The sequence below is a fragment of the Macaca mulatta genome, chromosome 6, assembly GCF_049350105.2.
Source record: "Macaca mulatta isolate MMU2019108-1 chromosome 6, T2T-MMU8v2.0, whole genome shotgun sequence".
Classification (NCBI taxonomy): Eukaryota; Metazoa; Chordata; class Mammalia; order Primates; family Cercopithecidae; genus Macaca; species Macaca mulatta.
Window position 1 is genome coordinate 97,720,795 of NC_133411.1, and position 24,606 is coordinate 97,745,400.

Below are 24,606 nucleotides of genomic sequence, written 5' to 3' on the forward strand. Positions count from 1 at the left end.
GAGTAACTTAGAAGAGTTTTGGCTGATAGTTGTTTTTTCCTCTTCTTGATCGATCATAGGGTCTGAATATTTCAGATTCACACAAAAAATAATTTAGGTTTAAGAGTATTAGAGGCTCCATTTAAGCCTTCATTATTTAAAACTGGCAAAAAAAAGTTGTGTTGAATAAATTACTATCTGAAAATCTCTAAATTTGACTAGCTGCTGAGATCACATTGGGAAAGAAATCTGGCCCTATGTTAGTTTTTTTAAATAGTCATAACTTGTTTTTAAAAGGGGAAAATTAAATTAGTGTGAGGATTTTAATATCTTTGGTCTTATTGGAAGCAGATCTGCTAGTATTGTTGTAGAATGTAAAACTTTTTCTTTTCCCCACCCCTCTCCTTTCATCCCCAAGCCCCAGCTCTCTTCCCAATCCACACTCAGTACAACCCATAAACCGTCAGTCTGGCAGCCACTCTCAAAGGTCTCATGGCAGGAAAAGTTCTCTTGGATTTTATCTTTTCCTCCTATAGACATGTTCATCTGAATGATCTGTGATTTAGTTTCCAAATCATTATTTGCAGATAAGTGGACTTTAAAATACTTGTTTTTAATTTAAAGCATTGTAGTCCAAAAACTTTTTGTAGGTGTGGAGACAGAGTCTTGCTATGTTGCCCAGGCTATGGGCAACCACTGTGAGTGCAGTGGTACCATCATAGCTCACTGCAGCCTTGAGCTCCTGGCCTTAAGCAATCCTCCCACTTCAACATCCTAAAGTATTGGGATTACAGGTGTGAGCCACTGCATCTGGTGAGAAGGCACTGCATTCTGAATGTGTAAGTATAATCTTTGATAGGCTCCACTTCAGCGTGGGCACACAGTATTTTCTGTATTGTTTCAGACTTTTCTTCTAGGACCTTTTTTTTTTCTTTTTCTTTTTTTTTTGAGATGGAGTCTTGCTCTGTCACCCAGGCTGGAGTGCAGTGGTGGGATCTTGGCTCACTGCAACTTCAGCCTCCCTGGTTCAAGCAATTCTCCTTGCCTAGGCCTCCCGAGTAGCCAGGATTACAGGTACCTGCCACCATGCCCAGCTAATTTTTGTATTTTTAGTACAGATGGGGTTTTGCTATGTTGGCCAGGTTGGTCTTGAACTCCCGACCTCAGGGGATCCACCCACCTCGGCTTTCCAAAGTGCTGGGATTACAAGCATGAGCCACCGTACCCAGTCAGCACAAATTAAATACATAAATGCTGTATCTGCTAACAGGTCTACAACCCGTCTACCTCCAATAAATGACTATTTTAACTGGCCTTAAAAGTCTTGAGATGGACAACTGATCCTGGAATGTTTTTCATATCTGTTACTTCATATCCCCAGGGCATTTTAGAAGGTGACTATGTGTTCTTTAAAAATGTGGCTATTGGTCGGGCAAGGTGGCTCACACCTGTAATCCCTACACTTTGGGAGGCCAAGGCTGGTGGACCACTTGAGGTTAGGAGTTTTAGACTACCCTGACCAACATGGTGAAACCCCATCTCTATTAAAAATACAAAAAAAAAAAAAAAATTGGTGGCAGGCACCTTTAATCCCCTTTACTCTGGAGACTGAGGAAGGAGAATCACTTGAACTCGGGAGGTGGAGGTTGCAATGAACTGAGATCGCACCGCTGCACTCCAGCCTGGGTGACAGAGCAAGACTCCATTTCAAATAAATAAATAAATAAATAAATAAATAAATAAAAATGTGGCTATCATAGTATAGTGGATAAAGAATAGGCAACTCCCTGAGTGTGACTTTTGGAAAAGTCCTATGCTTGTTTAGGCCTTACCTTCCCATCTGTAGTGAAGATGATAACCATACCTACCCGCATCCATGAGCATGCTTTTCACTTAGTTCTCTACTGGCCTCCCTCATGGTTTTCAAATGTGTGCTACTGTTTCTGGCATCACATGCAGACAGAACAACATTCAGTGCAAGAAGATAGGTTTTCTTCCTTTTATTTTACTTTAAGGGAGAGAGAACATTTCCCAGATGTCTCATGGTTCACTGGCCAGAACTGATTTGTGTCCTCTTCCTTAAGCAGTCACTGGCAAGGGGAGAGGGTTTATTTGATTGTCTTTCTCTCTCTCTTTTTTTTTTTGAGACAGAGTCTCAGTCTGTCACTAGGCTGGAGTGCAATGGCGCGATCTTGGCTCACTGCAACCTCCACCTCCTGGGTGCAAGCAGTTCTTCTGCCTCAGCCTCCCAAGTAGCTGGGACTAAAGGTGCATGCCACCATGCTCAGCTGATTTCTGTATTTTAGTAGAGACAGGGGGTTTCACCATGTTGGCCAGGATGGTCTCAATCTCTCAACCTCGTCATCCACCTGTATCAGCCTCCCAAAGTGCTGGGATTACAGGCGGGAGCCACTGCGCCTGGCCTTGATTACCCAGGATTCACCCTCAAGTCAGCTTTGAGGGATGGATGCCATGAATAAATTAGAAATTCTGTCAGCATATAAGTGATAATTGTAAACCGGGCCACGCAATCGTTTTGCTATACTATCTTACAGGATTATTAGAAAACTAAATGCTTTAACTCCTGCCAAGTACTTAGTAATGATGATCATGGCACTTGCTGTGTGCAATACATTGTCCTTTACACATACAGCTTTACATGTACGGCAATCCTTAGAAACATCCCATTAGCTATGTGTTTATTATTATTGTTGTTTTTCTTTTTTAGAGATGAGGTCTCACTGAGTGGCCTAGGCTGCAGTGCAGTGGTTACTCACAGGCACGATCATAGGGCATGGAAGCTTTAAACTCTGTATTAGTCCATTTTCATGCTGCTGATGAAGATATATCCGAGACTGAGTAATTTATACAAGAAAAACATTTTTTTGTTGGTTTTTTTTTTTTGTTTTTTTTTTGAGAGGGAGTCTCGCTCTGTCGCCAGGCTGGAGTGCAGTGGTGCAATCTGGGAACACTGCAATCTCCGCCTCCTGGGTTCAAGCGATTCTCCTGCTTCAACCTCCCGAGTAGCTGGGATTACAGGCACGCACCACCACACCCAGCTAATTTTTTTGTATTTTTAGTAGAGATGAGGTTTCACCATGTTGGCCAGGATGGTCTTAATCTCCTGACCCTGTGATTCACCCACCTCAGCCTCCCAAAGTGCTGGGATTACAGGTGTGAGCCACTGTGCCCAGGAAAAAGGGTGTAATGAACTGACAGTTCCACATGGCTGAGGAGGCCTCACAATCATGGTGGAAGGCAAGAAAGAGCAAGTCACAGCTTTCGTGGACAGCCAGCAGGCAAAGAGAGAGCTTTTGCAGGGAAACTCCCATGTTTAAAACCATCAGATCTCGTGAGACTTATTCACTACCATAAGAATAGCACGGGAAAGACCTGTGCCTGTGATTCAATCACCTCCCACTGGGTTCCTCCCATAACACAAGGGAATTCAAGATGAGATTTAGGTGGGAACACAGTTAAACCAGATCATTCCATCCTTGGCCCCTCCCAAATCTCTTTTCGTCATATTTCAAAACCAATCATGTCTTACCAACAGTCCCCCCAAAGTCTTAACTCATTTCAACATTAACTCAAATTTCGTGTCCTTTGTAGGGACATGGATAAAGCTAGAAACCTTCATTCTCAGAAACTCTCGCAAGAACAGAAAACCAAACACCACATGTTCTCACTCATAGGTGGGAATTGAACAATGAGATCACTTGGACACAGGAAGGGGAACATCACACACCAGGGCCTGTTGTGGGGTGGGGGAAGGGGGGAGGGATAGCATTAGGAGATATACCTAATGTAAATGATGAGTTAATGGGTGCAGCACAGCAACATGGCACATGTATACATATGTAACAAACCTGCACATTGTGCACATGTACCCTAGAACATAAAGTATACATTAAAAAAAAAAAAAGTCCACAGTTCAAAGTCTCATCTGAGACAAGGCAAGTCTCTTCTGCCTATAAGCCTGTAAAATCAAAAGCAAGTTAGTTACTTCCTAGATATAATGGGGGTACAGGCATAGGGTAAATACAGCTGTTCCAAATGGGAGAGATTGGCCAAAACAAAGGGGCTACAGGCCCCATGCAAGTCTGAAATCCATCAGGGAAGTCAAATCTTAAAGCTCCAAAATGATCTCCTTTGACTCCATGTCTCACATCTGAGTCACTCTGATGCAAGAGGTATGTTCCCATGGTCTTGGGCAGCTTTGCCCCTGTGACTTTGCAGGGGATAGCCTCCCTCCTGGCTGCTTTCACAGGCTGGCAATGAGTGTCTGTGGCTTTTCCAGGCACACAGTGCAAGCTGTTGGTGGATCTACCATTCTGGAGTCTGGAGGATGGTGGCCCCCTTCTCACAGCTCCACTAGGCAGTGCCCTAGTAGGTACTGTATGTGGGGGCTCTGACCCTACATTTTTCTTCTACACTGCCCTAGCGGAGGTTCTCCATGAAGGTCCTGCCCCTGCAGCAAACTTCTGCCTGGGCATCCAGGCGTTTCCATACATCGTCTGAAATCTAGGTGGAGGTTCCCAAACCCCAATTTGTGACTTCTGTGTACTCGCAGGCTTAACATCACATGGAAACTGCCAAGGCTTGGGGCTTGCACCCTCTGAAGCCACAGCCCAAGCACTTTGTTGGCCCCTTTCAACCACGGCTGGAGTGGTTGGGACGCAGGGCACCAAGTCCCTAAGCTGCACACAGCACAAGGACCCTGGGCCTGGCCCACAAAATCACTTTTTCCTCGTAGGCCTTTGGGCCTATGATGGCAGGGGCTGCCGTGAAGACCTCTGACATGCCTTGGAGACATTTTCCCCATTGTCTTGGGATTAACCTTAAGCTCCTTATTACTTATGCACATTTCTGCAGCCAGCTTGAATTTCTCCTCAGAAAATGGAATTTTCTTTTTTATCACATTGTCTGACTGCAAATTTTCCAAACTTTTATGCTCTGCTTCCCTTATAAAACTGAATGCCTTTAACAGCACCCAAGTCACCTCTTGAATGCTTTGCTGCTTAGAAATTTCTTCTGCCAGATACTCTAAATCATCTCTTTCAAGTTAAAAGTTCCACAAATCTCTAGGGCAGGGGAAAAATGCTACCAGTCTTTGCTAAAACATAACAAGAGTCACTTTTGCTCCAGTTCCCAACAAGTTCCTCAACTCCATCTGAGGCCACCTCAGCCTGGACTTTATTGTCCATATTCTTTTTTTTTTTTTTTTTTTGAGACGGAGTCTCGCTCTGTCGCCCAGGCTGGAGTGCAGTGGCCGGATCTCAGCTCACTGCAAGCTCCGCCTCTCGGGTTCACGCCATTCTCCTGCCTCAGCCTCCCGAGTAGCTGGGACTACAGGCGCCCACCACCTTGCCTGGCTAGTTTTTTGTATTTTTTAGGAGAGACGGAGTTTCACTGGGTTAGCCAGGATGGTCTTGATCTCCTGACCTCATGATCCGCCTGTCTCGGCCTCCCAAAGTGCTGGGATTACAGGCTTGAGCCACCGTGCCCGGCCTTATTGTCCATATTCTATCAGCATTTTGGACAAAGCCATTCAACTAGTCTTTGGGAAGTTCCAAACTTTCCCACATTTTCCTGTCTTCTGAGCCCTCCAAACTGTTTCAGCCTCTGCCAGTTACCCAGTTCCAAAATCGCTTCCACATTTTTGTGTATCTTTTCAGCAGCACACCACCCTACTCGTACCAATTTACTGTATTAGTTCATTTTCACGCTGCTGATAGACATACCAAAGACTGGGTAATTTATATAGGAAAAAAGGTCTAATGGACTTACAGTTCCATGTGGCTGGGGAGCCGTCACAAATCATGGTAGACGGCAAGGAGGAGCAACTCACATCTTACCAGGATGGTGGCAGGCAGAGAGAGAGTTTGTGCAGGGAAACTCTCATTTTTAAAAGCATCAGATTTCATGAGATGTATTCACTATCACGAGAACAGCATGGAAAAGACCAGCTCCCGTGATTCAATCAACTCCCACTGGGTTCCTCCCACAGCACATGGGAATTCAAGATGAGATTTGGGTGGGGACACAGTCAAACCATACAAACTGCTTGGCTCAAATGATCCTCCTGCCTCAGTTCCCCCAGTAATTGGACTACAGATGTGCACTGCCACACCTGTCTATGTTATTATCTTAGTTTCACAGATAAAAAAGCTGTGGCCACAGACAGGTTAAGTAACTTGCCCAAGGTTTCAAGTTTGTAACTGGCTAAACTGTGGTTAGAACCCTGACAATCTGCCTCTGGAAGCTACACACTTAACTCATGTTCTGGTCCTGGAGCAAATGTGCTTAACCATACTCCTGATGTTATCATTTGAATTTGTCCCCTGAAAAATTCAGGTGTTGAAACTTAATGAACAATGTCATGGTATTAAGAGGTAGGGCCTTTAAGGGGTGGTTATGTCACAAGGGCTTCTCCCTCCTGAATGCAATTAGGCTCTTTTAAGGGAGGCTTCACACAGCATTTTCTTGTGAAGGACATGGTGTAAGGACATGGTGCTCCTCTCCTCTGGAGGATACAGCAACAAGGTGTCATCTTGGAAACAGAAAGCAGCCCTCACCAGACAACCGCACCTGCCAACACCTTGATCTTGAACTTCCCGAACTTCAAAATTAAACTTTTGTTTTTCAAAAATTACCCAGTCTGTGGTGTTCTGTTATAGCAGCACAAATGAACTAAGACACCTGGCAGATAGTAAGTACTCGGCCCCTGTTAGCTGTTGTTATAATCTCTGCTGGCCTGTTTCTCAGGCAATGTTTACAAGATCTTTCTTCTTTTTCTCTCTGTCCTCTGAAGACATGGAAAGACATTCACATTAAAAAAAAAAAAAAAAAAAAAAAGTGGGCTGGGTTCATGGCTCACATATGTAATTGCAGAATTTGAGAAGCTGAGGTAGGACGACTGATTCAAACCAAAGTCGAGATCAGCCTGGGCAACACAGGGAGACCCGTCTTTACAAAAAATAAAAAAAAAATTAGCCAGGCATGGTGGTATGTGCCTGTGGTCCAAGCTACTCAGGAGTCTGAGGTAGAAGAATCGTCACAATTCACTTAGACAGAACCTGCCTTGTCACTGAGGCACTTAAATTGATGACCTCTGGGCTACATCGCAGTTTAAAATTTTTTCTCACAGATCTTAATTAATCTGTTGGAGCCCAGGAGGTTGAGGCTGTAGTGAACCATGATCACACTATTGCACTACAGTCTTAGGGAACAGAGAGAGACCCTATCTCTAAAGAAAAAATTAAATTAAATTAAATAATTAAATGAAAAAAGTAATAGAAAGGGTTTGAACATAAATTTAAAAGAAGTGTTTTGCAAACTCTATATCATAAGTTTTTTTTTTTTTTTTTTTTTTTTTTTTGGAGACAGAGTCTCACTTCATTGCCCAGGCTGGAGTGCAGTGATGTGATGATCTTGACTCACTGCAACCTCTGTCTCCCTGGTTCAAGTGATTCTCATGCCTCAGCCTCCTGAGTAACTGGGATTACAGGTGCAGGCCACCACACCTAGCTAATTTTTGTATTTTTGGTAGAAACAGGGTCTTGCCATGTTGTCTAGGCTTGTCTATATCATAAGCTATTAATGAGCCATAAAACCTATTTAGTGAGTCATGACCAACATTTAAAAAATAAAATATAACATCATAGAATAGGATAAAACAGTGGGACTGAATAAAAAACATCAGCGTACACTCATATAATGCAAAAAGTTTCATCTTTTGAAATTTTTGTCTCAATTATACATGTACATTTATATATGTATTCTAGCTTGCCAAGTAAAATGTAGTGGTGGTCAAAAAAGCTTGAAAAATCTGCTCCAAAATCTTGCTGCTCAAATTGTGAACCAGCAACATCATGTCTGGGAGCTGCTTGGACAATGCTAATCTCAGGCTCCACCCAGACCCGCTTGAATGAGAAACTGCATTTGACAAAATCCTCAGATGATTTTCCTTTGCATACTGAAGGTAGGGCTGGTCATTACCTGTTAATTCCACGTGCCCCCACAGGGTGTTCTCCAGGTGCTGGGCGAAGAGGAGAAGTGATCATAGGTGCAAAATGATGCCCTGGTGATCCCTCTGATCCTCAGGCTCCTTTAGGATGACTTCGTTAAAGGAAAATTCTGAGAACATGGCTCATTGGCTCACTGACTTCCTTTTTTCTTCTTTCCTTTTCTGTCCTGAAAATGATTTTTTTTTTCTGATCTCTCTTTCTCAAAACACACACACACACACACACACACACACACACACACACACACACACACATTTCCAGCTTTTGAAAAAAGTTGAAAAAATCCAGCAACACAAGCTGATGTTTCTAGAGGGCACCAATCAGCTGGAATTGAGTAGCCCCTGTGTACACTGGACAGATCCCAAATCCCCTGTTCTACCCCCTGCACACAATTCACTTAGACAGAACCTACCTCGTCATTGAAGGCATTTAAATTGATGACCTCTAGGCTACATCATCCCAGTTTTAAACTTTTTCCTCATAGATCTTCATTAATCTGCAGTAATTAGATCCTCTTTGGATTTGCTCACTCAAAATGATTTGTTTTTTAAATTAAACTTCTCTGAGCTACTCAGGAGGCTGAGGCAGGAGGATTGCTCTAGCCTAGGAATTCAAGGCTGTAGTGCACTATGATCATGACTGTGAATAGCCACTGCACTCTAACCTGGGCAACATAGAAAGACCTTTTCTGTAACAAAAGAAAACGAAACGAAACAGAACAAAAAAAAAACAGGTGCACTTGGTCTTGCAAGTCATCTGCTTGGCCTTCTTCCAAGTGTACTTTCCTTCCTTTCATTACTGCTCTAAAGATTTTAATAAACTTTCATTCCTGCTCTGAAACTTGCCTCGGTCTCACCTTCTGCCTTATGCCCCTTAGTCGAATTCTTTCTTCTGAGGAGGCAAGAATTGAGGTTGCTGCAGATCCATATGGATAACTACCACCAGTAACATATTTGATGCCACATGACTCTGGCACACTTTAGCATTGTTATCTAGTAAATTTCCTTCTTGCCTAAGCCACTTTGAGTCTTGCCTTCAGTTGCTTGCAGCCAGAAACATCCTTCTTATATAAAAAGTGGTTAAGAGATCTCTATACCTTGCCTTCTTCACCTGGAGGCATCTGACCGCCATGCACGGATTTTCTTCTTTTTTTTCTCTCTCTTTTCTGCCTACTAACCAACTCCCAGAACAATTCCTCTTGGCCATAAGTGACTCTGTTCCTCCTGGCTGATTTCTCAGCACACCCTGACAAGTGGCTCATGGGGTGGGAAGGACTTTAGGGTTCATATTGAGTAGCTCTGAGGCACTAATGGCCCTCTTGGACAGGGTTAAAGCCTAAACTGTGCAATGTCTGGGGCTTCCTCTGCTTTTTCAACTAAAATCTGCTGCTTCCCAAAAACCTGCATCACCCATTCTCTTTTCTCTGTATGTGTTCAAAATTTATTTAAACACACACACATATGGCCGGGTGCGGTGGCTCACACCTGTAATCCCAGCACTTTGGGAGTCCAAGGTGGGTAGATCACCTGAGGTCAAGAGTTCGAGACCAGCCTGGCCAATATGTTGAAACCCCGTCTCTATTAAAAATACAAAAATTAGCCGGGCAAGGTGGTGGGAGCCTGTAGTCCCAGCTACTTGGGAAGCTGAGACAGGAGAATCTCTTGAACCCAGGAAGTGGGGTTGCAGTGAGCCGAGATCGTGCCACTGCACTCCAGCCTCAGAGACAGAGCAAGACTCCGTCTCAAACAAACAAAAAAACCACACATAACACACACGGACGAAAACAAACAAACAAACAAATAAACACCTTCTGATCCTTGAGTCAGCAAGAATTTAACTAAAGTGTGTTATTCCAACTATAACAAAAATATATCCCCCTGGGCCTCCTGTCATTTGTAATTGGCTTCCATTTATTACATTGTGAGCTCCCACTCTGCTTCTAAGGCCTTTTTTTTCAGTGATCTTACAATCATTTCTCAACTCCTTTTAGTGGAGTTTTGATCTTCTTCCGTATACTCCCTTGCAGTGTCTCCTCAAATGTTCATCCTGTTGTTCCATTTAGTCTATCAGAGACTTTAGTTTGTTGATCCAAGAGGATAAATTAATGTACGTTCCAGTTTAATGTGCTCCAGAGTAAAGTGCCTCAGGCTATGAGATGGACTAGCAATTAGCAGAGATAGAATACTTGAGAGGACATACAAATGTATTTTCAAAGAAGGCATTTGGGGTCGAATTGGGTCAGGTGCAGATACAAAGAGTGACAAGAGCTGAGTTTTCTCCTGTGAATAATAATTGTGTCGTTGTGATGGGCTTAGCCTTCACTTCTATAATAAGGATGTTTTTGGCTGCAAGTAATTAAAGGTCAGACTCAAAGTGGCTTAGGCAATGATGGAAATTTATTAGCTCACAAAGCTAAAAAGTGCAAGAGGCAGTCAGGTTTCAGGTAGAATCAGATCAGGGCTCCAGCTTGACTTCTATTTTGAGTCTCTCAACTCTGCTCCTGTCTGTGTCTGCTTCATTTATATCCTGGCTTTTTTCACATTAAATAACAGCTGAGGTAACTCCACATACAACGATTTCCAGAGGAAGAGAGAACACGTGTCCTGACAACTCTTTGGCAAGAGCAAGAAAATTTCCCAGAAATCCTCCCCAAATTATTCTTGTATCCCTCTGGTGAGTACTGGGTCATTTACCTATCCTCCAACTATTCATGGTGGCCAAGGTGATAAGAATAAGCTCACCAAGGCTCACTGTTTATTAGCTCACATATACCTCAAAGTTAAAAGCTGTGGAGTAGGGAACACTATTACCGTTAAGGAGGGGTACAAAGTTGGACAGAGACACCTATGTTAGAACCTATGCAGTCAGGAAGAACCTTCATTTCTTTTGATAATCCTCTCAGTTGCTATTTCACATACAGAAAAAAATTAAAAAACACTTTTAGGCCCTTCTCTTTCCTTCACAAGGATGATTTTTTTTTTTTTTTTTGAGAAGGAGTTTTATTCTCGTTGCCCGGGCTGGAGTGTGATGGTGCAATCTTGGCTCACCTCAATGTCTGCCTCCTGGGTTCAAGCGATTCTCCTGCCTCAACCTCCCAAGTAGCCGGGGTTACAGGCATGCACCACCATGCCTGACTAACTTTGTATTTTTAGTAGACACAGGGTTTCACCATGTTGGTCAGGCTGGTCTCGAACTCCTGACCTCAAGTGATCCACCTGCCTCAGGCTCCCAAAGTGCTGGGATGACAGGTGTGAGCCACCATGCCTGGCCAAAGATGAAATTTTAATAGTAAAAGGAGAAGAAAAGCAGCACTGGTAATGACAGCATCCCCACTTTCTCGTCTTTATCGGCTTGGGCTGTCATTACAAAACGCCATAGACTAGTTGGCTTAACTAACATGAATTTATTTTCTTCCAGTTCTGGAGGCTGGGAAGTTCTAGATCAAGGTGCAGGCAGTTTCCACAGGAGGCCTACACGCCGCCACTGTGCTACCACCATGTCTCTAGTGATCCCTGAAAAGTTCCAGCATATTTTGCGAGTACTCAACACCAACATCGATGAGTGGTGTAAAATAGCCTTTGCCATCACTGCCATTAAGGGTGTGGGTCAAAGATATGCTCATGTGGTGTTGAGGAAAGCAGACATCGACCTCACCAGGAGGGTGGGAGAACTCACTGAGGATGAGGTAGAACGTGTGATCACCATGATACAGAATCCACACCAGTGCAAGATCCCAGGCTGGTTCTTGAACAGACAGAAGGATGTAAAGGATGGAAAATATAGCCAGGTCCTAGCCAATGGTCTGGACAACAAGCTCCGTGAAGAGCTGGAGTGACCAAAGAAGATCTGGGCACAAAGAGGGCTCTGCCACTCCTGGGGCCTTCATGTCCGAAGCCAGCACACCAAGACGACTGATCACCGTGGCCATACTGTGGGTGTGTCCAAGAAGAAATCAGTCTATAGGCCTTGTCTGTTAGTAGTTTATATACCTTAAAACAAGCAAACAAACAAAACAAACCAAAAAAACGGTGAAGGCTGACTCAGTTCCCCAGTGAGGGCCCTCTTCCTGCCTTGCAGACTGCAACTTTCTTGCTGTGTCCTCACATGACAGAGAGGTCAGATTTCCTTCTCTCTCTTCCTCCTTTCTTTTTCTTTTTTTTTTGAGGTTGAGTCTCACTCTATCACCCAGGCTAGAGTGCAGTGGCACGATCTCAGCTCACTGCAACCTCTGCCTCCTGAGTTCAAGCAATTCTCCTGCCCCAGCCTCCTGAGCAGCAGGGATTACAGGCGTGTGCCACCACGCTCGGCTACTGTTTTTGTATTTTTAGTAGAGACGGAGTTTCACTATGTTGGCCAAGCTGGTCTCGAACTCCTGACCTCAGGTTATCCACCTACCTAAAGTGCTGGGATTACAGGCGTGAGCCACTGTGCCCGACCTCTCTTCCTCTTTTTAACAAAGCCATAGTCCTATCAGATTAAGGCCTTACCCTATGAACTCATTTAACTGTAATTATCTCCTAAAGATTCTCTCTCCAGATATAATCACATTGTGGGTTAGGGTTTCAATATATAAATTTGCAGGGGACACAATTCAGTCCATATCAGTAACCCAAGTGTTAATCACTGTGAGAACTGAAGGGTAGGGTGGGATGAAGTACAAAAGAAGTAATGAATCTGTTTCCTGTTTTCAGGAGCTTATGGTCTTGTTGGGGAGGTAAGACAAATAAATTATTAATAAGAACAAATGCTGTGAGGTAGAGTGAATGCTGAGGGCACTCCAGAGCGACAGGGATCAATAAGGGTTGGAAGGGGCCGGGAAACTTTTATTTATGTATTGAAATGGGGTCTTGTTATGTTACCCAGGCTGTTTTTGTTTGTTTTGTTTTGCTTTTTAACACAGTGTCTCGCTCTATCACCAGACTGGAGTGCAATGGCATGATCTTGGCTCACTGAAACCTCTGCTTCCCAGGTTCAAGCTACTCAGCCGCCTGAGTAGCTGCGATTACAAGTGCATGCCACCATGCCCAACTAATATTTGTATTTTTAGTAGAGGCAGGGTTTCACCATGTTGGCCAGTCTGGTCTCGAACTCCTGACCTCGAGTGATCCGCCGGCCTCAGCCTCCCAAAGTACTGGGATTGTGGGCATGAGCCACTGAGTCCGGCCCCAGGCTGGTTTTGAACCAGGTTCAGGTGATCCTCCTGCTTCTACTTCCCAAAGTGCTGAGATTATAGGGATGAATCACCAGTGGCCGACTGATCAAAAAAACTTCATGGAGGAGTTGACACTTAACTGGGTTTTTAGAATGGTTGGAAGGGCGTGAGGAGTATGTGACAGGACAGAAACCTAGACCAAGAGAGTGGCAATGGCGGGCCAAATACCACCTTGTTCTTAGAGAAAACGGACTTTCTAATTGAGGCAGTGGAGTGAATGGGTGAAGAGAGTGGTTCCTTTAACAGAAATCAGAAATTCCAGGAGGGAAGATGTAGGGATGTGGTTAGATATATGAGGAAGGATGAGGAGTTCATTTTAGAAATATTTGTTTTGAGAAACTGGAGAATTTACCAAGTAAAATATCTGTAATGTTATTAATAATAAGGGCAAAGAGATGAGTGAAAGTAGGACTGATGATAATAGATATTTAAATCTTCAAAGGGTTGATAATTTAGGCTGAGGGAATGAATGATCTTTTTGAGAAAATGCGAAGGGTGATGTATGTAAGAAAAGACCTTAGAAGCCATCACCATCACCAGGAAGGATCCAGCAATAGTTAATGGCATAATAACTTGAAACTATTGGAAATGTAATGGATCCAGTTCTAATTTTCTCAGTTTATACATAGCATTTAGTGTTAAGTAAAATAAATGTTTGTTGATTTACTTGATAATTGAACGGACGTTAGAAGTTTAAAATTCAAAAAGCCTAATGTGCATTAGGGATTTAAAGAAAAAATATATATGTATATGTTATATATAAGTGTGTGTGTGCATGTATTTTAAATTTAGAGATGGGATTTTGCCATGTTGCCCAGGCTGTGAACTGCTGGGTTCCTTTTTCATTTGTTTGATTTTTTTTTTCAGGGATGTTTTGAAGTCAAACCAGTTTTTCCACTTCCATTTAATTAAGTGTTTTGAGCATTATTTATTATTCATAACACTGAAAAAATGAAAAGCAGAAGAGGTTCTCCCATCACGTGAAAGGATTAATTAGTTCAGTTTTCCGAGGCGTCATCTGACTGTCAAGACAGTTCAGGTACATTCACTGAGGCATTTCCAGTGGGCAAGGAGCCTGGGAGAGCACTGCGCTGTGACCTAGTTTTCCCTTTGGAATCAGGTCCTCTCTCCTGCGTTTACCTTGGCCTCTCCCACCCCTTGGCAGGTCCACTCCCATTGACCTTTCTCTCTGTACCAGCAGCTGCTGCTGACTGTCCAGCCTTACTTACCTCTGTGAAAACAGTGTATAGCGGTCTGCCTTTAAATTTCCTATTCCCATCTGGACCTCCCTTAGGAGCTCAGCGCTGCTCACAATTGAACCTGAAATTCTGGGTCTTCTAATCTCTTCTCTCCAACTGGCAATATTTACCACTCTGATGTCTAGTTCTTGTGGAGTCTTGTGGGATGCATGAGTTTTATGCTAATGGGGGTGTTTCTGAAGACAAAGCCTTGGGTCAGATAAAAGGTTAATTGATATGTGTAGTGTGACAGTAAAATGCAAGAACTTTAAATTCAGATAGTCCTGGATGTGGATTAGTTTTAATTTGGCAGGTGTGTGATTTGGGAGAGTTGCTCAATCTTTTTGTGAACATTATTTCCCCAACTAAAAAAAATAGACAAAATACTAATCTTTGAAAGTTGTTGTAAGGATTAATAAGATAATGTACATAAAGAGACCTTGCGCAATACCTGGCATATTGTAAGAGCTTGATAGGACAATATTTATATGACAGGCCAAGAAAATATGTGTGCCATTTTCCACTTCCCAAATCATTTTACATGGGTTTAGAAAGGAGATTAAGAAAGACAAACAAACGATCTTTTCCCTAATTTCAGAATATACGCTCCGAGTACTACCTGGTCATAGCTTTTTGATTCCTATGTTATTTTGTAAGCTAGTGCTTCACAGTGCTAAAGAATAGTACCTTAGAGAACTTAATGCATTAATAGATTTTCCTTACACTGGAACTTTTTTTCTCCTTTATTGAATCAAGAAAGCTAAGTGTCAAAGAGGCATATAGATTATACTCTAAGGTAACAAAACTCTATTACGTTGTATTTCATTAGAGCTGAACCAAAGGCATTTTGGAAGAAATCGTGCTGTGTAATAAGAGGGATTGGTAGCAGAGACTTTTTGCTACCATTTTCTCCAAGCTTTTCCATTCCGTACTTGAGTAGCATTATCCCAAATAGAAATATCCCAGGGCCCTTTTTTCCTCTTGAAAGACTCTAATGTTAAGACTAAATTGGAGATTACCATGGAAGTAAACGACGTTAAGGTGAACAGAGAAATATTCAACCTCCCTTAGAAGGAATGTTTCTGCTTACCTTATGGTCTTCCTGTTTCCCTCCTTCATTATGTAAGCCAGAGTCAGCAGTACCTTTACCATAAATAAGCAGGCAAGTGCTTTGCAGTGGCTCCTGAGTACCAGCCAACTCTTATACCAACTACAACTCAAATGTTGTTTCCACAAATTAGTTTCCTAAGTTTTTTTTGTGTGTAGACACACACACACACACACACACACACACACACACACACACACACACACGTTATAATGTATAATCAAATATATTTCTGGCCGGGTGTGGTGGCTCATGCCAATAATCCCAGCACTTTGGGAGGCAGAGATAGGCAGATCACTTGAGGACAGGAATTCGAGACCAGTCTGGCCAACATGGTGAAATCCTGTCTCTACTAAAAATACAGAAAATTGGTCAGGCGTAGTGGCTCACGCCTGTAATCCCGGCTACTTGGGAGGTTGAGGCAGGAGAATCGCTGGAATCTCGGAGGCGGAGGTTGCAATGAGCCAAGATCGTGCCACTGCACTCCTGCCTGGGTGAGAGTGAGACTCTGTCTCAAAAAACAAAACAAACAAACAAACAAACAAAAAACCCCCAGAAAATTAGCCTGGTGTGGTGGCCCATGCCTGTAGGCTACTTGGGAGGCTGAGGCAGGAGAATTGCTTGAACACAGGAGGCTGAGGTTGCAGTGAGCTGAAATCCTGACACTGCACTACAGTCTGGGTGACACAGTAAGACCCTGTCTCAAAAAAAAAAAACAAAACAGAAAAAAGAAAAATCAAATACATTTCCTGATACATAATTATGTAGTAGTAAATACATAATTATTTACTGATAATTTCCTGGAGATTTTAAAATTTATATCTTGGCTTAAAGAGTATACATTAAAATTACTTAACACTCGGCAAAAATACATATCTTCATGCTGGAATTAGGAAGATTTTAATTACTTTACGTGGAATTATGACTAGATAACCAAACTAACCCCAAATTACATAGTATGTGGCATTATAAAAGAAAGATCTCTCCTGAATTTCATTTCCATTGAAAAGACGTACAATATTTGGCTAGAAGAAATTTCAGAAGTCATGGAAAACTTTCACTTGTCTTGAGAGGAATGAAGAAGCTAACATCCAGGGAGTTTACTGATGGGTGCATTGCACTGTGATTGGCTGGCTATAGGAAGACTGGGAGTTAGAATTTAAAAAAAACATTTTATTAAACAAATTACTTAAAAAAAATAAATAGAGTTGGGGTCTTGCTATGTTTCCCAGGCAGGTCTCAGGCTCCTAAGCTCACGTGATCCTACCGCCTCAGCCTCCCAGAGTGCTGGGATTACAGGCGTGAACCACCAAACCTGGCTAAAGATTATTAATTCTTAATTCAGTACACTTCCCAGAACACTGTGGTCACTGGATAATTTTGTGGCTAGCCTTGAAAGAATGTGGTGAGCTTCAACTGTTTTGAAATAAGGTAGTGGCCTACATAGTAGTACAAATTATTTCGTAGAGTAAAATGAAATTGTATAAGTTCTCGTTTTAATTTTTAATTTATTTTTATGTGTTTTTTTTACTTTTTTATTACTTATTTTATTAAAATTTTTAAATTATTTTTTATCTTAACTTTTAAAAATTTTTTAATTTTAATTTTTTATTCTACTCCTTTATTTTTTATTTTTAAATTAATTAATTAATTAATGTTTTAAGCCAGTGCCTTATCCATTAGGTGACTGGGGTTAAATTGTGCAAGTTTTAAGCTGAAATATTGGTTAAAATCTAGGGAAATTATGAATGTTACAATAATATGAAATCTTAAAGCCTGGATACAAGGCTATGGTATTTTAACTCCATTGTATCAGGCACTCGAAGTAGAAAGATATTGCCGGAAGGGTCTTTGTTTTATAGATTAGGAAACAGGAAATGGGGCCCCCAGAGAACTTAAATCACTTGTTCAAGTTCATTGGGCCACTTAGTGGATGTGGACTAGAATTTAGATTTCTTACTTTCTTTTTTAAATTTTAGACCCAGTGGGTACATGTGTAGGTTTGTTCCAGGAGTACATTGCATGTAACTGAGGTTTGGGCTTCAATTGATCTCATTACCCAAAAGAAAACATAGCACCCAATAGGTGGTTTTTCAACCCTTCCCGCACCCACGTTTTGGAGTCCCTAGTGTCTGTTATTGCTATCTTTATGTCCTTTGTACCCAGTGTTTAACTCCTACCTATAAGTGAGAACATGCAGTGTTAGCTTTTCTCCTTCTGTGTTAATTCACTTAGGATAAAGGCCTCCAACTGCATTCATGTTGCTACAAAGGACATGATTTAATTCTTTTTTATGACTGCACAGTGTTCCACTATTAGATGAACCAGATTTGCTTTATTCAATTTGCTACTGGTGGGCACCTAAGTTGATACTATGTCTTTGCTATTGCGAATAGTGCTGTAATAAACATGTGAGTGCAGGTGTCTTTTTGGTAAAATGATTTCTTTCCCTTTGGGTATATATACAGCAATAGATTGTTGGGTTGAACGGCAATTCTATTTTCAGTTATTTGAGAAATCTCCAATCTGCTTTCCATAGTGGCTGGACTAATTGACATTCCCACCAACAGTGTATAAGTGTTTTCCTTGGCTCTGCAACCTCGCCAGCATCTGTTATTTTTTGACTTTCTAATAATAGCCTTTCTGCCTGACATGAGATGATATCTCATTGTGGTTTTTTTCTTTTTTTCCCCACAACAAAAACCACATTCAATCTCATTGTGGTTTGTTTTTCGTTTCTCTGATGATTAGTGACACAGAACTCAGGTTAGTTATCTCCCATTTTGAGTACTCACCCACCACAGTACCAGTGTCTAGAAAAAAAAAAGTTTCCTTTAATCTCTATTGATTTTATGGTTCAGGATTGAGTCTGCTCTGTAAAGTTAGGAATAGCTAACTATATTTACTCTAAACAGGAAGCTCTTCCTTATGGATACTATACTGTTATCATGTTCTATTTTGGGGAGAGAAGGAGAGTGTTATGGGCTGAATTATATCCTCCAAAAAGAAATATTGAAGCCCTAACCCCTAATACCTCAGAATGTGGCCTTATTTGGAAATAGAGTCATTGTACATGTGATTAGTTGATATGAAGTCATGCTAGAGTAGGGTAGGCCCTTAATCCAATATGACTGGTATCCTTATGAAGAAAGAGACACAGGGAGAAGGAAGCCATATGGAGAGACGGAGATACACAGGGAGAAGGTGGCCCTAAAACAATGGAGGTGGACTTTGGAGTGATGCAGTTACAAACCAAGAGATGCCAAGGATTGCCAGCTGTTAGTCCACTTTGTGTTGCTATAAAGGAATATTGGCTGGGAATGGAAGCTTGCGCCTGTAATCCCAGCGCTTTAGGAGGCCGAGGTGAGAGGATTGCTTGAGGGCAGGAGTTCGAGGCCAGCCTGCACAGCATAATGAGACACCGTTTCTAAAAAAAAAATAGCTGAGTATAGTGGCACACACCTGGAGTTCCAGCTACTGGGAAGGCTGAGGGAGGAGGATCAGTTGAGCCCAGGAGATTGAGTCTGCAGTGCTGCAGCGAGTGAGCTATGATTGTGCCAGTGCACTCCAGCCTGGGTGACAGAGCCAGACTCTGTATTTTTAAAAAAGAAATAAAGTAAAGAAAGAAAAAAAAAGAAAAAAGAAATACCCGAGCCTGGGTAATTTACAAAGAAAAGAGGTTTATTGGGCTCATTGTTCTGCAGGCTGTACAAAAGGCATGCAACCAGCATCTGTTTCTGATGAGGGCCTTAGGAAGCTTTCAGTCATAGTGGAAGGCAAATGGCAAGCATAGTGAAAGAAGGAGCAAGAGAGTGATGGGAGAGGGAGGTGCCAGACTCTTTTTATCAACCAGATCTCCCATGGACTAATAGAGTGAAAACTTACTTATTACCTTGGGGAAGGCACCAAGCCATTCTTGAGGGATCTGCCTCCGTGACCCAAACACCTCCGGTTGGGTTCCACTTCTAACACTAATCACATTTCAGCATGAGATTTGCAGGGGACGAACATCCAAACTGTAACATCAGGCACCACCAGAAGCTAGGAGAAGCAAGCAAATATTTTTTCCCTACAGGATTCAGAGGAATATGGTCCTGCCAATACCTTGTTTTTGCCACCTCTAGTCTCCAAAACTGTGGGAGAATAAATTTCTATTTTTCTAAGCTTTGTGGTGATTTGTTATAGCAGCCACAGGAAACTCACCTAGGGAGCAAGTCAATGGAGAATTTATCGGGATTTTCCCCATCAGTCTGCTGATCAGTTTGCTCAAGACTCATGAAAGTTCACCAGCCTGGGGCATTTGTCCATGGCTTCCCTTACACAGCATAGATTCCTATGGCTTTTCCTCACAAAGGTTTTCTAGAATTGGCTTTCCAAATGGGAGGAAGAATGGTGAAAGAGAGGGAACATAACATTTTGTCCTCTGCTTTTGTATTTGGAATTGACAAACTAGAAAAGAAAGCATATATGATTTTATTGCCGTAGGTTCTGTATATGCATTTATAGGCTACCAGCATACTATTAGTTTGCATGATGTGTGTGCTGTTATCTTAGTTTCTTGCTATTTTCCTTTTATTCTAGCCATCTTAATACTATTCTTTGGGATTCAGACTTGTCAAGCTATCTGGATTATAAAAGTGTGCCTTGCACTAGAAGGTGGAAATGTGGAATTTCCCTAAAAAAAAAAGCAAAAAAAAAAAAAAAAAAGCAAATAAACCAGATCCTCCTGACTGCTTATTCTAACGATTTGCCTGTCTCTTATTAAGTTGTAAATTAATTTGACAAAAATTACCTAATAAGTATAAATTCCTATATTCTATAAGAATCGAACAGCTTTTCCTTTGGCAAAAATTCACATTATCTAAAATAATTACTGCATAATACTTTGACTATCGTTAGTTTTATTATCACTGTTAGAGCTATGAGTTGGTGAACTTTGTTTGTTTTCTGAGACAGGGTCTCACTCTGTTGCCCAGGCTGGAGTGCAGTGGCATGATCATGGCTCACTGCAGACTCCACCTCCCAGGGCTCAGGTGATTCTCCTACCTCAGAATCCCAGGTAGCTGGGACCACAAGTAAAATTAGCCACAGTGCCTGGCTAATTTTTGTATTTTTGGTAGAGACAGAGTTTCTGCGTGTTGCCCAGGCTGGTCTTGAACTCCTGGGCTCAAGCAGTCATCTCTCCTCAGCCTCCTAAAGTGTTGGGATTACAGGTGTGAGCCACTGCACCCATGAATTGGTGAAATTAACATCATTTTTTAAGGTTAAAAATTAAGAGAGTATATTTTAATCTCTCATTTCCATCTATTCACTGGGAAGACTGTTCTATGTAACTAGTAAACAGACTTCCAAATTATACAAAGTTATGTCCTAACTTACTGTCTTATTAACTTCCCCAGAGACCTACCAATGCCAGGAGTAATAATTATTATTTGGACAGGAAATTGATGTGAGAACTTATCTAGGTCTTGAATTCAGAAGTAGCAAAAATCCATTTCCAGTTAGAATTAGCTATGCTGTGTTAGAGATTTGGAATATAAACATTGTAAACATTTGTTTTCTTGAATAATGTTAGGATATATATTTTTGACATGTAAATGCTAGAAACTATTCCAAAGCAACTTTATTGCTTTTTTGCTATGTCAAGATATACTATCTTGACATCATTTAAGTTGGTATTTGCAAAGGTGGTTCAAAAAAATTTTTTTCCTTATATGTTTAACTTTATGCTGTCCAACAGTCAAATACAGTGATACTGGTTCCATTTCCAGGTAGACATACCTTTGGATTTTCAAACCACTGGTTGTCTTGGATTTGTAGTGATCCTTCCATATTCATTCATTCATTTCATTTCCTCATTATTTTTCTCAGTTTTTTTGTTAAATATTGCAGATTATATTTCTCAAAAGTCAAAATAAACTATATTAATAAAGTTTTTGTCTAGTTGGAAACATTTGTCTCCCTTCTGTATTGACTTTGATATCAAAAAATGAAAAAGGTAGAATTATGTCATTATTTTGTCATGGAAGTTTTGAGAAATGTTGATTGCTGACTTAAAAATTCCAAAGGTAAGACCGGGCGTGGTGGCTCACACTTGTAATCCCAGCACTTTGGGAGGCCGAGGTGGGCAGATCACATGAGGTCCGGAGTTCAAAACCAGTCTGGTCAACATGGCGAAACTCCGTCTCTACTAAAAATACAAAAATTAGCCAGGCATGGCGGTGTGCACCTCTAATCCCAGCTACTGGGGAGGCTGAGGCAGGGGAATCACTTGAACCCGGGAGGCAGAGGTTGCAGTGAGCCGAGATTGTGCCACTGCACTTCAGCCTGGGCAACAGAGTGAGACTCTTTCTCAAAAAAAAAAAAAAAAAAAAAAAAATCCCGAAGGTACAACTGCCTACTGTCTCAGTGGTTACAAAGTTCTATCTCAAAAATGTCATCTGGGTCATGTGGGTCAGTGTTCTAGGGTAGATCTTGACAGTTGATTTTTCTCATGAGCTTCTGTGGGATGCCATTGCTGCTGGTTTGGACATCACTCGAAATAGCAAGAATGTAGTAATCACTTTGTGCTTTCTGGAAACAGAACTCTTTCTACTGAGAAACCCATTTTATGTGGTATAAAATATGACCCAGGTATTGGCCAATCATAATCTCTCTTAAGAAGTGATTTTGGTGCCAGATGTGGTGGTTCATGCCTGTAATCTTAACACTTTGGGAGGCCAGGAGGGAAGATTGCTTGAGGTCGGGGGTTCAGAACCAGTCCGGGCAACATGGCAAAACACCATCTCGACCAAATATACAAAAATTAGCTGGTGTGGTGGTGCATGCCTGTAGTCCTAGCTACTTGGGAGGCTGAGGTGGGAGGATGGTTTGAGCCTGTGAGATGGTGGAGGTTGCAATGAGCGGAGATTGCACCATTTCCCTCCAGCCTGGGTGGCAGAGCGAGACCTTGACTCAAAAAGAAAAAAAAAAAGTGATTTTGGGACTCTAGGTGGTATGTCATCCTTCAAGTATAAAAGGGGTGATCTTTTCTGGTCTATCTAACATGAAAAAGTAAGGCTAATATGAAAGAATAAGGCCAATATAAAAAGGGATAAGATGAAGCAATAAACAACTATGTCCCCGGGGCATTCTTTGGATTCCTGGATTCAGATGTGTTTAATATATTTTATTCCTGGAATTACAAGTTAATATATTCAGTTTTTTCTTAAGCTAGTCTGAACTTCTCCCTATCCTACAACCAAAAGTCCTGGTAAATATACCAAGTTCAGCCATTCAACAAATTATAACTAATGGCAATAGGACTTTGATCAAAGTGTAGTTGAGTTAATACAAAAGCAGAAGATAATTCATGCTCTTATGTAACCTAAGGGACGTGTGCTGAACTCAACGTCTCTAAGTATTCTAATACAGTCCTAGAAGCAATGTGGTGACTGTCCAATATAGCTGATTTACAGCATTATCTTTTTACTTAAAAGATGTGTAACAACGCTTTGGGAGGCTGAAGGGGGAGGATCACCTGAGACCAGGAATTTGAGGCCAATCTGGGCAACAAAGCAGGACTCTTGTCTCTATAAAACACTAGCTGGGCATGGTGGCACATGCCTGTGGTGCTAGCTAATCTGGAGGCTGAGGCAGGAGGATAGACACCCAGTCTTGGGAAAAAAAAAAAAAAAGTATAAACTCACACCTCCAGTGGTGAAAATGACCTTGGGTAGCTACTTTTCCACTTTGTAGATGAGGAAATCAACTTGCATTTTGTTCTATGCTCCATCTAAAGTTACTGAACCCAGAACCTAGGTCTACCCTTCTCATTCTACAAGTCCCCTCTTCCACACTGTCATTGTTATTCCTTATTATTTATTATTTATTTTTAGACAGAGTCTCACTCTGTCACCCAGGCTGGAGTACAGTGGTGTGATCTTGGCTCACTGCAGCCTCTGCCTCCCAGGTTCAAGTGATTCTTGTGCCTCAGGCTTCTGAGTAGCTGGGATTACAGGCACATGCACGCCTGGCTAATTTTTGTATTTTTAGTAGAGATGGGGTTTTCCCATGTTGGCCAGGCTGGTCTTGAACTCCTGACCTCAGCAGATTCACACCTCAGTCTCCAGAGGTGCTGGGATTACGGGCCTGGCTTGTTATTCCTTAATGTATTAAGACTTTATTATGCTATCGCTGGCTTCTGGTTGAGTGAAAAGGATGACAGTACTTCCTAAAATTAAGTGGCTATAAATGTATACAAAATGTATACATTTGTATGTCTATGCCAGGCTCTGTGGCTCTTGCCTGTAATCCCAACAATTTGGGAGGCCAGCAGGATTGCTTGAGACCAGGAATTTGAGACCAGCCTGGGCAACATAGCAAGATACCAGCTCTACAAACATTAAATAAAAATTAGCAGGCATAGTGGCATGTGCCTGTAGTACCAGCTACTGGGGAGGCTGAAGTGGGAGGGTCTCTTGAGCCTGGGAGGTAGTGAGCTGTGATCATACCACTGTATTCCAGACTGGGTAAAAGAGCAAGATCCTGTCTCAAAAAACAAAACAAAAAAATCCGAAGTGTATGTCTAGATGCCTCTTTGTAACATACTTTGCATGTGAATATATATTTGGGAAGAAATATTGGAGAATCATATAGTAAGGCCTATATACAACTTGATAACTCATGCATGAATGTATAAACACTGAAAGAAAAATTCTAAATGTGACTCCAAAAGTACTTCTAAGGTTATCAGACACTATAAAATTGATTCTTTTAAGACAAAGAATATTCACTGTTTTTAAAATTTAAAGAAATTTAGAAATATTCTTCAAAAATTAGAAATTAATGTAACTTTCACACCAGGCGTGGTGGTTTGCGCCTGTAATCCTAGCACTTTGGAGGCCAAGTGGGGTGGATCACTTGAGTCCAGGACTTTGAGACCAGCCTGGGCAACATGGTAAAATCTCATCTCTACAAAAAACACAAAAATTAGCCGGGCATGGTGGGGCATGCCTGTAGTCTCAGCTACTTGGGGGTCTGAGGCAGGAGGATTGCTTG

The 24,606-nt window shown here is 41.7% G+C and overlaps 1 pseudogene; it reads left to right on the top strand.

The window, feature by feature from the left end:
* The first annotated feature begins 11,465 nt into the window (after positions 1 to 11,465).
* On the top strand, positions 11,466 to 12,003 carry LOC698044 (small ribosomal subunit protein uS13 pseudogene; annotated as a pseudogene).
* Positions 12,004 to 24,606: the final 12,603 nt, after the last annotated feature.